General features: G+C 40.6%; 1 non-coding gene and 1 pseudogene across 1 annotated transcript; both read right to left on the bottom strand.

Moving 5' to 3' along the window:
* LOC134381128 (F-box/WD repeat-containing protein 12-like) overlaps positions 1–16,916 on the bottom strand; it is a 36,534-nt pseudogene extending 19,618 nt beyond the window's left edge.
* TRNAI-GAU (transfer RNA isoleucine (anticodon GAU)) lies at positions 13,657–13,730 on the bottom strand. Its single transcript has one exon. It is a non-coding gene; the product is annotated as a tRNA-Ile (tRNA).

Genomic DNA, 16,916 nt, shown 5'->3' with positions numbered 1-16,916 from the left:
GTTAAACCTGTGTACGGGAAGAGAAGGAAAGACCTAAATCACCTGCCAAAGAACTCAACAGATGCCTAATAATGAGATGCCTAATTTCCCTTTGGGAACATTGTTTCCTCTGGGGATACAGGGGCAAGGCATGACTGGTTTTAACATAATCCTAGGGCTGGCCAGTTATCTCAGTTGGTCAGAGCACAGCCTTATAACACCAAGGTCAAGGGTTTTGATCCACATGCCAGCCAGCCGTGCCCCCTCTACCCCCAAAATAAAACAATCCTTTTTGAACTTTGACCTTTAAACTATGCACAACTCTAATATTAGCAGCACCCCGATTTCTATTACCCATCAGGTGACTGCAAAACTTTGCCATGCTTTTAGTTATTTTCTTCAAAAAATATTGTGATGAATTTTACAAATAAACAAATATTTTAAAAATTTATTCATGAATATAGATACAAAAAAACTTAAATTAATTATCGGCAAACTCAACACTGCTGGGTATATAAAAAGACTAATGTACCAATGAGATGAGAAAGGACTATACCACAGCCAGAACGATGAGACAATCACAGCCAACCATGGGCAGTTTTAAGGCAACACGTTTGAAAACTCAGAAGGAATGTAATTTTCTAGCAAAATATAAGTGATTCAGCTTGATTCAAGAACAGGCAAAATCCTGGACAGAAAAGAAGTTACAGGAGAGACTGAAAAGGCTGGTAAATTTTAATCACAATGGAGACAAAAGGTCCAAACATTTCACGAGTGAATTCACTCCATCTTTTAAAAAAGTGTTTCATTCACGCTATGGGTCAAATGTGTCCCCCAAAAGTTCATGTATTGGCAACTTGAACTCCACTGTAACAATATTAAGAGGGTCAGACATCCAATTATGGTATTTGAAAGGTGAGGCCTTTGAGAGGTGATTGGATTGTGAGGACTGTGCCCTCACAAATGAATTGATCCACTGAGTAATGGGCATGGTTCCGATGGCTTTATAAGGAGGGCAACTGAGTTAGCTCTCTTCTTGTTCAGCAGTTTCTCACCATGTGATACCTTGAGTTGCTGTAGAGAGTCACTTCCCAGAAGGCCCACACCAGATGTGTTCCCTGGACTGTGGACTTACCAGCCTCCAAAACGGTAAGAAATAAATTTCATTTCTTTATAAATTACCCAGTTTCAGGTATCCTGTTATAAGTAACAGAAAACAGACTATTACAGTTCCTATACTGTTCTTATTGCTTCAGATTATACAAAAAGAGCTCTCTCTCTCTCTCTCTCCACACACACACACACTCACACACACACACGATTCCAAAGTCCATATGGAGGAAGGACCATGAAGAACACTTGAAATAACAACTGTAAAGAAGACTTGCCCTACTAGACATCAAACTTTTATAAAGCTATTTTATATAAAGTGATATAGTACCAGCACAACAGCCATTCATATAAATGAAACAAGAGTTTATAAACACAGGCCCAAATCTAAATAGAAATTTGATATATAAAATAGGAGGCATTATAAGTCAGTGGAGGTTTTATCCAACAAACAATGTTGGAACAGTTGGTGGCTTAGTTAGAAGAAACTACGGTCAGACCCCTATGCTTCCAATCACATATAAAAAGATATTCTTAAAAGTTAAATATCAAAAATGTAAAAAAAAAAAAAGTTAGAATAAAATATAGGAAAAGAGGAACTTCAAGGTGGGATAAGAGAGGCCTTCTAAACCAAGACAGGATACCCAGAAATCATAAAAGGAGGAAAAAAATTGTGGCTGGGTAAAAATTAAACTTCTGTAAAGCAAAATCCAAGAAAGAAAAATATTGAGTTTTCCTTTTTTGTTGTATCTTTGTCTGGTTTGGTATCAAGGTGATGTTGAACTCATAGAATGAATTCGGGAGAATGGCCTCTGTTTTAATATTTTGAAGTACTTTGAAGAGGACTGTTGTTAATTCCTCTTTACAGGTTTGGTAGAATTCAGCAGTAAACCCATCCAGTCCTGGGCTTTTCTTTGCTGGGAGACTGCTGATGACTGCTCCAATCTCGTTACTTGTTATTGGTCTGTTCAGGTTTTCTATTTCTTCTTGGTTCAGTCTTGCTAGTTTGTAGGTGTCCAGAAATTTATACATTTCTCCCAGGTTTTCGAATTTGTTGATGTATAGTTGATGTAGAGTTGTTTACAAGTCAATAAATGTGATACACCACATCAGTAAATCAAAGACAAAAAAAATATGATTATCTCAACAGATGCAGAAAAAGCATTTGACAAAATTCAACACTCCTTCATGATAAAGATTGTCATCAAATTAGGTATAGAAGGAAAGTATCTCAACACAATAAAAGCCATCTATGACAAACCCACCACCAATATCATCCTGAATGGGAGAAAGCTTCTACCTTAAGAACAGGAACAAAACAAGGATGCCCACTCCCATCATTTCTATTTAAAATAGTATTGGAAGTATTAGCCAGAGCAATCAGGCAAGAGATAGAAATGGAGGACATCCAGACTGGAAAAGACGAAGTCAAACTGTTCCTGTTTACAGATGTCATGATCCTATATAGAGAAAAACCTACAGACTCTACAAAAAACTCTTACAGCTGATAAACAATTTCAGTAATGTTTCAGGATACAAAAATCAACATGCAAAAATCAGTAGCATTTTTATATTCCAGCAATGAACTAGCAGAAAAAGAAATCCAGAAAGCAAGCCCACTTACAATAGTCATCAAAAAAATAAAATAAAATAAAACACCTAGGGATCAATTTAACCAAGGAGGTTGCCTTGGGTTGAATGTCCCCCCAAAACTGAACCCTCACTGTGACTGTTAAGAGGGTGGGAAATCCTATTATGGTAATTGCAAGGTGGCGGCTTGAAGATGTGTTAGATTCTGAGGATCATGCCTAATGAATGGATTAAAAATGGTGGTCATGGGTGTGGTTCTAAGGGCTTTAAAAGGAGAGTGTATGAGGAGCTATCTCTCTGCTCTTTCTGCTCTGCCATTTTCTGCCATGTGAGACCCTTGCATTGCTGTAAAGCCACCACTAAAGAAGACTCACCAGATGTGTTCCCTGGACTTTGGACTTCCAACCTCTGAAACTGTAAGCAATAAATTTCATATTCTTACAAAGTACCCAGTTCTGTGTATTTTGTTATAAGCAACAGAAATAGAACAGAGGTGAAAGATCTCTACAATGAGAACTACAAATTACTCCTGAAAGAAATTAAAGAAGACATAAAATGATGGAAAGACATTCCATGCTCTTGGACCAGAAGAATTAACATTACAGATTCAATGCAATTCCCAGCAAGATACCAATGACATTCTTCACAGAAATATATATATATAAAAAAATCCTAACATTCATATGGAACATCAAAAGACCCCAAATAGCAAAAGCAATCCTAAGCAAAAAATAAATAAATAAATGAATAAAATAAAACCATTGGTGTTACACTACCAGACTTTAAACTATACTATGAAGCTACAGTAACCAAAACAGCACGGTAGTGGCATAAAAACAGACACTCGGACCAATGGAACAGAATAGAGAACCCAGAAATCAACCCACATGCTTTCAGCCAACTGATTTTGACAAAGTCACCAAGAACATACATTGGGGAAAAGACTGCCTCTTCAATAAATGGTACTGGGAAAACTGGACATCCATATGTAGGAGAATGAAACTAGACCCGTACCTCTTGTCATTTACCAAAATCAACTCAAAATGGATTAGACTTAAGTATAAGAAACTATAAAACTTCTAAAAGAAAACCTACAGGAAACAGTTGAGGAAGTAGGACTGGGCAAAGGCTTTATGAATAAGACCCCAAAAGCACAGGCAACAAAATAAAAAATAAACAGATGGGATTCTATCAAACTAAAAAGCTTCCGCACAGCAAAAGAAACAAGTAACGGAACAAAAAGACAACCTCAGAATGGGAGAAAATATTTGCAAAAAAGGTATTACTATCAAGAATACACAAGGAACTCAAACACCTTAACAGTAAAAAAACAGGTAACCCAATTAAAAAATGGGCATAGGAGATAAACAGCCACTTCTCAAAGGAAGATATACAAATGGCCAACAGATGAAAAACTGCTCAACATCACTAAGCATCAGGGAAATGCAAATCAAAACCATACAGAGATATCATCTCACACCAGTCAGACTGGCTATTATCAAACAGGCAGAGAATGCTGGCAAGGATGCAAAAAGAGAGGGGAACCCCCTACACTGCTGGTGGGCTTGTAAATTAGTGCAGCTTTTATGGAAAACAGTATGGAAGCTCCTCAGACAACTACAGACAGAACTGCCACATGATCCAGCAATCCCACTGCTGGGTATGTACCCAAAGGAATGGAAATTAGCACGTCAGAGGGACACCTGCACTCCCATATTTGTCACAGCTCTACTTGCAATACCCAAGAGTTGGAACCAACCTAAACATCTATCACCAGATGAGAGGGTAAGGAAAACGTGGAATATATACACAATGGAATACTACTTATACATAAAAAAGCATGAAATTCTGCCATTTGCAGCAAAATGGATGAACTTAGAGAAAATTATCTTAAGTAAAATAAGCCAGTCACAAAAAGAGAAATACCGCATGTCCTCACTCAAAGTGGGAGCTAAAAAAATAAAGAAATAAAGATACAATTCCAATAATTCGTTGAACTTTCAAAAGGAGAGAACAGAACTGAGGTCATCAGAGGTGGAAAAGGAGGAGGGGGAGTAGGGGTAGCAAGAAATTGGTAAAGAGCCACAAAAAATGATTATATTGTATAATGTTAAATATATTAATTATCCTAATTTTAGATCACATATCTACACATGTATTGATATTCTATGCTGTCCTCCACATATATAATCAATTATGTTTCAATAAATTGAAAAAGGAAGAAAAAACAATACTACCAAAAAAATACTAAATAGTAATATTGAGGAGTCTTTGTCACTCCAGCAGGAAACCCCAAGTCATCCCTGGAGACAGCAGGGTGCAGCAGTTAGAGCAGGGGTTCAGAGGCCAGACTGCTGAGGTCTCACCTCCTAACATGTGGCTTCACCTTCTTAAACTATAACACCCCTCCAGGCATAGGATCTGGGAGAATTCAGTGAGTTCATCAGCTATTTTATTGTTATTGGTATCCTCCCATATAAAGAACCACTACACACTGATATGGAAAGGACACACAACCCCCCTGCCAGATGGACCAAGAATATGAAAAGAAAAAGCAAAAGGCCAGTAAGCACTGTAAAACATGTTCAAATTCACAAGTAAACAGAGAAATGACAACTTGAACATTCTGCATGTCAGACTGGCAAAAAATAATTATAAGCAACACTGGTAGGGATGCAGGAAGCCAGTGTTTTCCTACCCTTTTGGTGGAAGTATAAATTATCACAAACCTTTTAACACATATGACAGTGTTTATTAAAATCTAAACTACTCATGAAATTGACAAGCAACCCCATTTACGGAAATTTACACAAAAGAATAAACTCTCTAAGTATATATGCATAAGGATTATAGTGCTTAGAGCATATATATATGCTATATGTAATAGCAAAAATACCTGAATGTATATAAAATACAAAAATGATACCTGAATGTTCATAGAGAAATGGCTGAATAAATTACAACACAACCATGTTATGCTATATTAAAGGGGTATTAAAGAACAAATGAGAACTACCTGTATACAAGTTGACAAGAAGGAACGTCCATCAACTTACAGAAGTGTGTGCAAGATAATCTTATCTTGTTTAAGAAATTAAAGTAATACTTTCTAACAACCAAGCACCTCTCTACATAATCACACATGAGTGTGCCTGTATGTATTTGCATAATAAAATAGGGTACAGACCAAATGGTTAATACTGGTAACATTAGTGCATAGGATCAGGAGAAAGGGGCAGAGAATATTAATTTTACTTTAAACACATTTATTGTTTAATTTTTAAATTTTTATTGTTTAAATTTTTATGAAAATGTTTACCTTGAATTTGAAATGGCTGAATCTTTTTAAAACTTAATTGACTCTATTTTTAGAGCAGTTTTACGCTGACAGGAAAACTGAGTGGAAAGTATAGGTAGTACCTTAGTGCTCACATACCCCTGCCCCACCTGCAGTTTCCCGTTAGCCTTTTGCATGGGGCTGGTACGTTTGTTACAAATGATGAACCAATCCTGATACATCATTATTAACTGAAATCCGGTGTTTATACTGGGGATCACTCTTAGTGTTGTTTATTCTACGGGTTTTGACTAATGCATAATGTCATGTATCCACCATTATAGTATCATGCAAAATAACTTTGCTCACCTAAATCCCCTGTGCTCCACATACGCAGCACCCACCCTCGTGCCCACCACCACCCAACTCTTGATCTTTTTACCACACAATCCAGCAATCACACTTCTTGGTACCCAAGTGAGTTGAAAACTTGTGTCCGCAATAAAACCTGCACACAAATGTTTAAAGCAACTTTACTTATAATCACCAAACGTGGAAGCAACCAAGATGTCCTTTAATAGGATAAACAAATTGTGTACATCCATACAATGGAATATTATTCAGTGCTAAAAAGAAATTAGCTATCGAGCCACAAAAAGAGATGGGAGGACTTCGTGTATTGCTAAATGAAAGAAGCCAACCTGAAAAGCCTACTTTGATTCCATTTGTGTTGTTACAACACAATACCTGAGACTGGGTCATTTATAAGCAGCAGAAATTTATTTTCTCACATTTCTGGAGCTGGGAAGTTCAAAATCAAGGTGCCCTTGAGTTCAGTTGTCTGGTGAAGGCCTTCTTCTTTCATCCTCAGGAGAAGAACAGTGTCCTCACACAGTAGAAGATGGAAGGCAAGAGAGGCAGATTCCCTCCATCAATTCCTCTTATAAGGCCACTTAATCCCATTCACGAGGAATCCATCCTCGTGACTCAATCACCTCCCAAAGGATATCCTTCCCAATACTGGTGCACTGGGGATTAAATTTCAATATCAATTTCAAGGGGACAAAAGCATGTAAGCCACAACACCAACGATATGACCAAAAGTTTTAAAAAGAAAATAAGGTTGAAGATTTGCTCATGAAGGGTATCAGGGCTGGGAAGCCAGGCAGAATGGCATGAAGGGCCTCTGGCACTCTGAACCTGTCCCACTGGAAATAATGGAGCACACTAAAGTAGGATTTGATGAACTGTGGCCTGCAGCCAAACCCAGCCCACTGCCTATTTCTGTATTGTGCACAGTTTTGTATCTTGGATTAAAAAAAAATCAAAAGAATATTTCATGGCACAGGAAAATTACATGAAATTCAGGTTTCAGTGTCCGTAAATAAAGTTTTACTGTACTATAGCCACTCTCATTTGTTTGCTTATTGTCTATGGTTGCTTTAATGTTGTAACAGCAGAGTTGAGTAGTGTGACAAAGACTGGCCTGCAAAGCCTACAGTATTTACTGTTTAGCCATTTACAGAAAAACATGCCTACCCCACGTGAAAGCACTTTCTCTATTCGAATTAAGATCTTTTCGTTTTGACAACTGTGGAAGGTCCCAGCCCTCAAGTCTTCTTCCTACCCAAGCGCCTTTAAATCTTAGCCTGCCCGTGGCCACACGTCCACACCCTGCAAGCAGGTCTCTTTCAGGAGACCTGACACCACAAGGAGTGAGGGTGCAGCTGAGACCTGAACTCCACCTGGTCTCCTGACACCCTGGTGGGCGGCCCCTCCTCCCCCCCTGCTGCTGCTGTCTTGTGTTAGTTAACTTGAGAGGAACCTGCTACTTTTTAGAGGCAGCATCCACTTGCAGCACCCGATGAACAGTGAGAGGTGAGCACTCACTTCCCAAGAGACTGTTTATTTACATAATAAAATAAGACAGTAAAGGTACCTTTGCCTGTCTAGGACAATCAAACATGTGAAATAATCGACAGTTTTCCAGGAAAATATCCGTTTTAGGAGGTCGTGTTCCATCTGTGTGGTCCCAGGCAGAACTCCTGGATTTGCAGGGCGACCACATGGTTCAAGACTAAGGACACTTTCCCTGTCTCAGTCCCAGTGTATCCTTCTATAAAATTAGGATGATAATAATGAATACCCTGCTTGGCTGCTGTAATGAGAAAATGGATATGAAAACTTCTTAACCATAAGCACCAACAAAGTTTGAAGTATTAATTTAGTTATCCAGGTTTTCACACGTGGGCATAAATGAAAGTTGTAATTATCTAGGCAAAACCACCCAGTGGCCAGCATCGGTCCCCATGTGGAGAATCACATGACAGCGTGGCTTCAGATCAAAGTCCGATGACGCTCACATGAAGGTGCGAGGGACAGCATGGCAGCAGCCATCCCAAGCAGGCGCCAACACGGCCCCCAGCAGGCGCTGTTGGTAAAGTCAGTGCAGCAAGAAGCCAAAAATGTGTCACCTGAGACTGGTCAGACTCGAGTTTCAAACACGGGTCCACTCGTGCTTGTTACCAGTGTGACCTGGCACACTAATTGATCCTCTTGCAAGCTCAGATTTCTCATCTGCAAAATAAGGTTCCCACTCCTCACCACAGTAGTTTTCCATGATGATTAAATGAGATCATAAAGATAAAGGGCCTGACACCCTTTGACCAAGGACACAGTAAGGATTCAATCAATCTCATCCTCACCTTCCCTTCCTGGGGGCCTGCTCACCTCATGCAAATCCCAGGCATGCACAGTGCAGTCTGAGGACACGGTGCAAACCACAGACTTCTCCCTCCTGTCAAACAAGTTACAAACAAAAAATACATTTATACTACCTTTTATATATGCCTATTAAGTTACCTTTACTGGTACTCTTTATTTTTTTATGTGGATTCAAATTACTATCTAGTGTCCTTTCACTTCCCTTTAGTATTTCTTGCAGACTCCCTTTAACACTTCTTGCAGGGCCAATATATCCCCAATGTGGCAATACTAAGAGTTGAGGCCTTTAGGAGGTGAGTGGATTTTAAGGGCTCTGCCCCCTCATGAATTGATTAGTCCATTCATTATTAATGGCATAATGGGTTACCGTGAGAGTGGCACTAGTGGCTTTTTCTTTAACAAGAGAAAGAGACTTATTGAGCATTCTAGCATGCTTTGCCCTCTTGCCATGTGCTTCTTTGTACCTCCTTAGGATTATGCAGAGTTTCTACCAGTAAGAAGGCCTCAACAGGTACACTCCTTCAATTTTGGACTTCCCAGCCTCCAAAACTGTAAGAAATAAATTTCTTTTCTTGGGCTGGCTGGTTAGCTCAGTTGGCTAGAGCACAGCCTTATAACACCAAGGTCACAGATTCAGATCCTTGTACAGGCCAGCCACCCCCACAAAATAAATAATAGATAAAAATTTATTTTCTTTATAAATTACCAATTTTAGGTATTCTGTTATAAGCAACAGAAAACTAAGATGCAGCATGAGTCAGCTGTTGATTCCCTTTACTGAATTTTTCCAGTACTTTTCAATTTCAAAATTTCTAGTTATTTTTTATCATTTCTTTATTGGTATTCTCTATTGGGTGAGACAAACTGTCTCATACTTCCCTTTAGTTCTTTACACGTGGTTTCCTTCAGTTCTTTCAACATATTTTAATTAGCTGACATAAAATTTTTGTCTAAAGTCCAATGTCTAGGCTTCCTCAAGGACAGTTTCTGTTGGTTGCTTTGTTTCCTGTGCATTGGCCATTCTTTCATGTTTCTTTGTATGTCTCATAACTTTTGTTGAAAACTGAACATTTTAAATAATATTATGTGCAACTCTGGAAATCAGATCATTTCTGGTTTTTTGTTTTTTTGGTTTTTTTGCTGTTTTATGTTACTGTTTGGTCAGTGATGTTTCTGAACTAATTCTGAAAAGTCTGTATTCTTTATTATGGGTAGCCACTGAAATCTCAGCTCAGTTAGATTACTGCTTACTAATAACTTGACAGAGATTTCCTTAGTCTGGAACCAGTAAGTCTCCCAGTCTTTGCCAAGGGGTTCTGTTTGCAGATTGGGGCCCATCTTTAACATTCAGCAGGGAATCTGATGACTCTACCTTAGCCTTCACTTCCTGCTTATGCATAGTCTCAGGATCAGCAGGAGTTTAGAGTCTTCTTAGGTTTTTTTCTGAGCTTGCACACAGCCCTGGGCATGCATGTCATCCTCCAGATTCTTAGGAACATGTCAGAGTTTTTCAAAGTCTTTAAGGACATCTCATTCCCCAGCTTTTCTTTTTAAGCTTTTTGGTCAGTCTATTGTTTGCCCAACTGTCAGCCAGGCACAGAGTTAACCAGATGTCTGTAACTGTTTCAACAAATGTCCCAAAGTAAATTTTTTTTTAACTCTACATCAGGTCAAATAAAGATAGCATTACAAATAGGGTCTTCTAAGAAGCACCAGACAGGTCAAGTAATGACAGTTCTCTGGGAATGAGCCTTTCAAGGATCTCCAATCCCATTCTTCACTCTCCAGTGACTGCCAGAATCCAGTTTTCACTGTTATTCTGAGCTGTTGATATCCAAGTCTAACATAGAGCTAGAGGGGGTTTACAGGAATAGGAATATTCTTACTGAGATTCAGTCATTTTTCTTGAGTAAACACTTCCCAGATTGCTGCAAGCCTTTGGTTATTTCCAGAGTTCTGAAAAAGTTGGTTTTGACCATTTTTGCCAATTTTCTCATAGCTTTTATGAAGACAACTTTTGGAGGTTGTTACTCTGCCATCTTCCAGGAGCCTACATTCTTAATGTATATGTGACCACTGTCAATCCTATGATAGTACCTTTCTTATAGGTTGTTGAGAATAAAATGTTAGCTCATCCATGCTGCAATTACTAAACACCTACCTAATCTGTGGGCCCTGGAGTGAATGAGACATGGCTCTTGCCCTAGAGGCACTCTCAGCTGGTAGTTAGTTAGAGGATAAGCAAAAATAAAATTCAGGGAATTGCTAAGTTCTAGAAGAAAGAAGCAGCTTATGGTGCTATGGGATTTGAGCACAAGGAGAGTGGATATCTGGCTGGAAAGTGAGCGAGGCTTTATGGACAGAGGCTTTCAGCACTTAAGGTACATCAGAGCTGATGTGGCATCCTCTGGCTCCAGTCCAGTACTCATACCTCAAGAGGTGGAGAATGAAGTCAGATGAAAAATAACTCGTTCATATCCCCACAGTCTGAACAAGTACAACACAAAGTCTCTATCATCCTAACTTGCACACTCATTGAACACTTACGTGTCAGGTTTTGTTCTAGGCACTGAAGAGCTTCCAAAACACTGAGAAGAGTTTTAGTGCTCAGGTGGGGTGAGGTTTACTGTGTTTGCTGAATCTCTGGTCTTTCTACCAGAAATACCATATTGACAGCCTATGGGCAGAACAGGCCCCCAGATTATTTTGTTCGGCCTGCATAGGAATGGCCCACATGAACTAGCTGCCAACACTTAAAAATCAGGAGATTTTACATAAAAATCAGATAAAAGCAGGAGGTCAAGCAATACTGAACCCAAATTCCCACCTGGCAAAATTTGCCTGGAGCCACACGGCTGTACCCTTTAGATGACAATGATTCACCACTGTCTTCATCATTCCCTTTATCTCCCTGACTCTGAGGCTGAATGTCACTTTCCTTATGTCATCACTCTTATTCTGTTGATCTTATTTTAGTTGAAATAAAAGGAAAGGAAAGTATTTCTTGTACACATAGTTCAATCTAAACAGTGATTGTTTAGACTGAAATATAACAATCTAAACAAGTGTATTGAATTGTGTCCCCCCCAAAACTCACTGAAGCTTGAATTGTGTCCCCCAAATTTTATGTATTAGAAACTTCGCCCCCATTGTGACTGTTAAGAGGGTGGGAAATCCTGTGGTAGTTGAAAGGTGGAGCATTGAAGAGGTGATTGGATTGTAGGATCGTGCAGTAGTGAATGGATTAATAATGGTGGTCAGGGGCGTGGTGTGAAGGGCTTTAAAAGAACAGAGAGGAGAGTCTGTCTCTCTCTTGCTCTCTCTCTGCTCTTTCTGCTTCCACTATCTTGCAATGTGAGGGGTCACTGCCGGCCACCACCAGATGTGTTCCTTGGACTGTGGATTTCCCAGCCTCAAAAACTGTAAGCAATAAATTTTGTTTTCTTTATAAATCACACAGTTGCCGGTATTTTGTTATAAGCAACAGAAATGGACTAACACAAGTATAAACATAAAAGCTAGACCAAGAAGATAATGTGGTTTTAAAAAAGCAGGAGATGGCACATTTCTCTGTGGAAGTGAAATCTATTTCTACATAGATTTAAGTCCATCATATATCAAACCACAGTGAGAACTATAACCAATATTTAGAAGAGAGATAATAAAACCAAGTGATTTAACCAAAAAAGGAAAAAAGGTGAACATCAGTAAAGTATAAATATGAATAAAGTAAGTGAAAAAAATACTTTGGCACCAAAACCTTTCACAGATAGCAATTAATAACAAAAAAGAAGCTATTGGCCACAACAGAAATTACATACCTTAAATGGAAGCAATTATTTGCAATTTTACTTCTAACCAAAAAGCTAATGCTTAATGTGTTGAAGAAATTACAGGATTTCAAAGGTCATAAAGCATTTAAAATAGTAACTTGTAGCATTTTCAATTGAAATTATACAGTACAAATTAAAAATATATCACATGGTCAACCATGTTTATTCACTGTGTCCATGAGAATTTCAATGGGCCTGGAGAGCTTTTGGACATGGCACCCATGATAGGCACAGCATCAGGAAATGACACATGCATGTGTCCACAGGTCATGATGCCTTTGGAATGCTGTTGTCTGAGCTTAAGAAACATAAACCCAGTGTTTTTATAAGGACAGTACTCAAGGATACAAACACAAGGGATGACACCAAAACTATAAAATAGTAATGAACTGAAAACCTATTCATGATTTGGCCTGCAGACAACTGAACAATTTGCATGAGGAACCTGGAGGCACAGGATGGTAACATATGAACAGTACCTGGAAGTCAGGTGATGTGCTGAAGAGAATATTCTTGAACTGCTCAAAGAAATACATTTCACTCAGAAAATTCCTACCCTGGCTTATGAGGAAAGATAACAAAGACTAGGGTTGGGATTGGCATCACACCTCTTTAAACATGTAAATATTCTTGGGCCAGGACCTCCACAAATAGTTACAATACGTGAGTCAATTCATTTATTCCTAGTGAAACAATTTCTTTGAGAAACGCATTTGCTAAGACATAATCTTGTCCACTTTCCTATAGAAAAATCACTTTCTGGAACTGAATGTTATATCTAGACTACATTCCCCCAATTGTACAGATAAAGACCAAATTCTCATAAAAGTTCTCTTACTTCAAAACTGGCTAGAGATTAGTACTGTTTTTCTAGTTAATATTAGTAATAAAAACTTAATAAAAACCAACAAATGGAATAGCGCTATATGATACTGCAAACTAAATATGGCAAGACTGGCATTCCCGATGTCCCAAATATCTCAAGGCACAGTCATCCTAAAAATAAAGAGTCTTTCCATGTTTCAAAGACAATGTGTGAACAGCTGTTCTCCATCATGAGTGGCTACAATTATAGTTCCTAGTTGGCAGTTAGAGCAGCACTGTATTCTGCAACAAGATCTGACAGTTTTTTTTTTTGGCAGCTGGCTGATACAGGAATCGAACCCTGGGCCTTGGTGTTATCAGCACCATGCTCTAACCAACTGAGCTAACCGGCCAGCCAGTGACAGTTATACCTTGGTACAAAAAAAAAAGATGTCAGGTTCCAAAGAAATGAATTAGTAAAAAAAAAAAAAAAATTAATAACTTGACAATTAAAATGTCTTTTATTTTCAACTTTATTTTTTTCATTTGATCTTTATAACTTCTAATACCATACAAGTTTGTGTTGCTATGTTGTTACACCAAAGCTGAATTAAAATAAAGGCAGCTTGATCATATTTCTGTTGATCTGTCTTCTATCAGCCAGCTGCATTCATTTGCTGTATATTTCTGCCCCTGAGTTTGATGGCCCCACCTTATTTCCCATTTGATTCATATAATCTTTCATATTTCAATATTCTAGAAAAACAGCTACATCCCTAACCAGGGAGGATTCTCCTACTGGTAGGGATCGTGGATAATCCTTTCTTATGCACTCAACAGAGCCAGAAATTCAGATGCTCAGAAGCCTTAACCAGTGCACCCACCGCTCCTCTGCAGGACCACATATGGCTCTTCTTTCACTCACCTCCACAGTTCCTTGGTCCTTGAAACCTCATTCCAGACCTAGAACGAGGAGGAGAGAAGTGTGTGGTCAGACAACAGGCAGTGAGCACCTAGCCTGCCAGGCCCTGTGGAGGGGACAAGAAGCTGAATCAAACTCAGTCCCTGCACTCAAGAAAACGCACCCTGAGGTAGAGCTAGAGACATATTTGAATAATCAAAAACAATCAAATAATGAACGAGAAAGGGCAGAATGAGCAACTCAATGGGGGTAAAGGGTGGGGTGCCAAGGGACTCAGAGAAGTGATGACTGATCAAGTCTCAAAGAATGAGTAGCGGTTCTTTACGTGGCTGCGGCATTGCTGAGACACAACAGCTGGGCGAATATTCCTAAGGGTGGAAAAGATGAATGAGTAATTTGTCTTAATTAGAACATAGGATTCTGGGTGGAGAAGAATGGAAAAAGGAGCTGAAGGTTGGCTTAGACCAACTCCCAAAAGTTGTAATGGCAAAAACAGTGAGATGCTACTTGAGTATTTTGAAGAGGAGAGTGGAAGGGTCAAACTGCATCTCAGAAAATCACTTTGGCTACTGTGAGAAGGAAGGTTTGGACCTGAAAGCAGAGAAGTATGCCTGGTAAGAAGGCTGCTGCAATGAAGTAAATTAAGGCATGGGCCAAGGGGATGTCCCAGAAATGCTGGACGGCAGAATGAGGGCAGCCTCCAGCCTCCCAGGCTGTCCTGTATCCTCTACACAGACTATCCTCCCACGACTGCTTTCTGCAGTAGTGTTTACCAGGAGGGTCAGGACAGTTTCACAGAATAGGGAACAGGGTGCCAGACCTTTCCCCCCCTCAGGCCCAGGCCTGCCTCATGGAACTTCCTACCCTCTCCAGCTAAGACGTCCAGAATTCTGGAGCCTACACAGCTTCAGTGGGCAACTCTCTAGAGCCTTCGGTGGGCCAGAACCTCTGAGGGTCCCATCCCAGACATGTGGCTTTCCAAGCCCGGGCAGAAGCAATGACCACCCTCTCTGAGCCCAAGCGACCCCTTCAACAGCCCTCATTCACCTGCCAACTCAAAGTTCCTACGCCTTTAAGAAGTCTTTTTGGCTGGCAGAAGTGTAAAGTTTATATTCTGCAAACTCAAACCAGGCAAGATGATCTGTGCATTTTCTCTGTATATCCTTTCTCTCTCTCTCCTTTCTATAGTTCCTAGTTCAAAACCCAACTGAGATCTTGTTTCCCAGACAGAGAATTGTAATACACAATACACCCTGCAAAATAAATGCTACCCACCTTTAAGGATCCTTCCGTTAGCTCCTGGCCTTCACAATGACACCGTGAGGCAGGGATTACTGACCTCATTTTACCTATGAGGAAACTATGACCTGGGGAAACTGGTGCTACCATAGGGTATTGGGCACCTCCCTTTCAAACTTGTCCCCTAAGTTACCCCTAGCCTACTGCCATGGAAACAGCTAGGGATCCAATTCCAGCTCTGTGCATAACTCCATGGGTGACCTTGGGCAAATCACTGTGTGATATTCAGTATCCTGATCAGTAAATATGAGGGCAAAAGCCCAATATTTCACTTGATACACTTAAAAGTATAATAACAGGGGCCGAGCCCATGGCACACTCAGGAGAGTGCGGCGCTGGGAGCGCAGCGATGCTCCCGCCCCAGGTTCGGATCCTATATAGGAATGGCCAGTGCACTCACTGGCTGAGTACCGGTCACGAAAAAGACAAAAAAAAAAAAAGGATAATAACGGTATTCTAGCAAGGATCTGCTTATTAACCTTTTTGTAAAACGATATAATATGTATTTTAAGTTCCTTAAAGAAATTCATTTACTCAACAAATATTTACTGAGAGAACTTAACCATCAAGGCACACACTGGGTGACAGAGACAGTGATGAAAAGTACAAACTCCCTCTCTTAAGAACGGATTTAGCAGGGAAAACCCGATACTAAACAAATACACGATACAAATAATCACGAGATTACAGTTCTGCGGAGTCCTCGGGGGAAGAAGACAGCGTGCCTGTAACACAGGGCGGTGCACAGCGGGGAACCCACGGGACAAGCTCACTCCACCAGTGTTTATTTCGTGAGCACCGGCATGAAGGAAACGATGGACGGGGGGTGCGAGTGGCTGGGGACGGACACCTCTGAGCCGGCAGGATGCGGAGCCATCAGCATCACCATCACGGGGAGAACCGGGAGTGTGGCCGTCCGGGCACAGGGAACGGGTAAAAGAAAAGCTCCCAGGAAGGAAGTCCCAGAACATTCCAGAAAAGGCGAGAATGCAAAGAAAAACGGTCTCTAAGCCAATTTTAGGGGTGAACCCTGATGGCAGGGAGCCTGCGTCTGGTTCACAGGCGCCCAGCGCAGGAGAAGGGACGGTCGCTAGAGCCTCCCGAGGACGCCGAGGTCTCCGCCCGGGACCACGAGCGACTCCCGCCGCTTCACGGATTCAGAGCAGACCGACAGCCTCCCCCACGGACAGGGAGACCGAGGGTCCAGAGGAGAAGCCCCGGCCGCGGACGCGCCGGCGACCACAAGCCCAGGCCCTGCCTCTCGCCCTGCACAGAGCGCGTCACCTTGTCCACCTGCGAGGCGCAGAGACGGTCTGGGGCCTCCAAGAAGGAGAAGACGCGGAGCAGCTCGTCCCGACCCAGCTGCGGGTCCATCCCG

Source organism: Cynocephalus volans, chromosome 6 (assembly GCF_027409185.1).
Source record: "Cynocephalus volans isolate mCynVol1 chromosome 6, mCynVol1.pri, whole genome shotgun sequence".
Classification (NCBI taxonomy): Eukaryota; Metazoa; Chordata; class Mammalia; order Dermoptera; family Cynocephalidae; genus Cynocephalus; species Cynocephalus volans.
The sequence above is the reverse complement of the archived record's forward strand: the minus strand, read 5'-3'. Positions and strand labels throughout refer to the sequence as shown.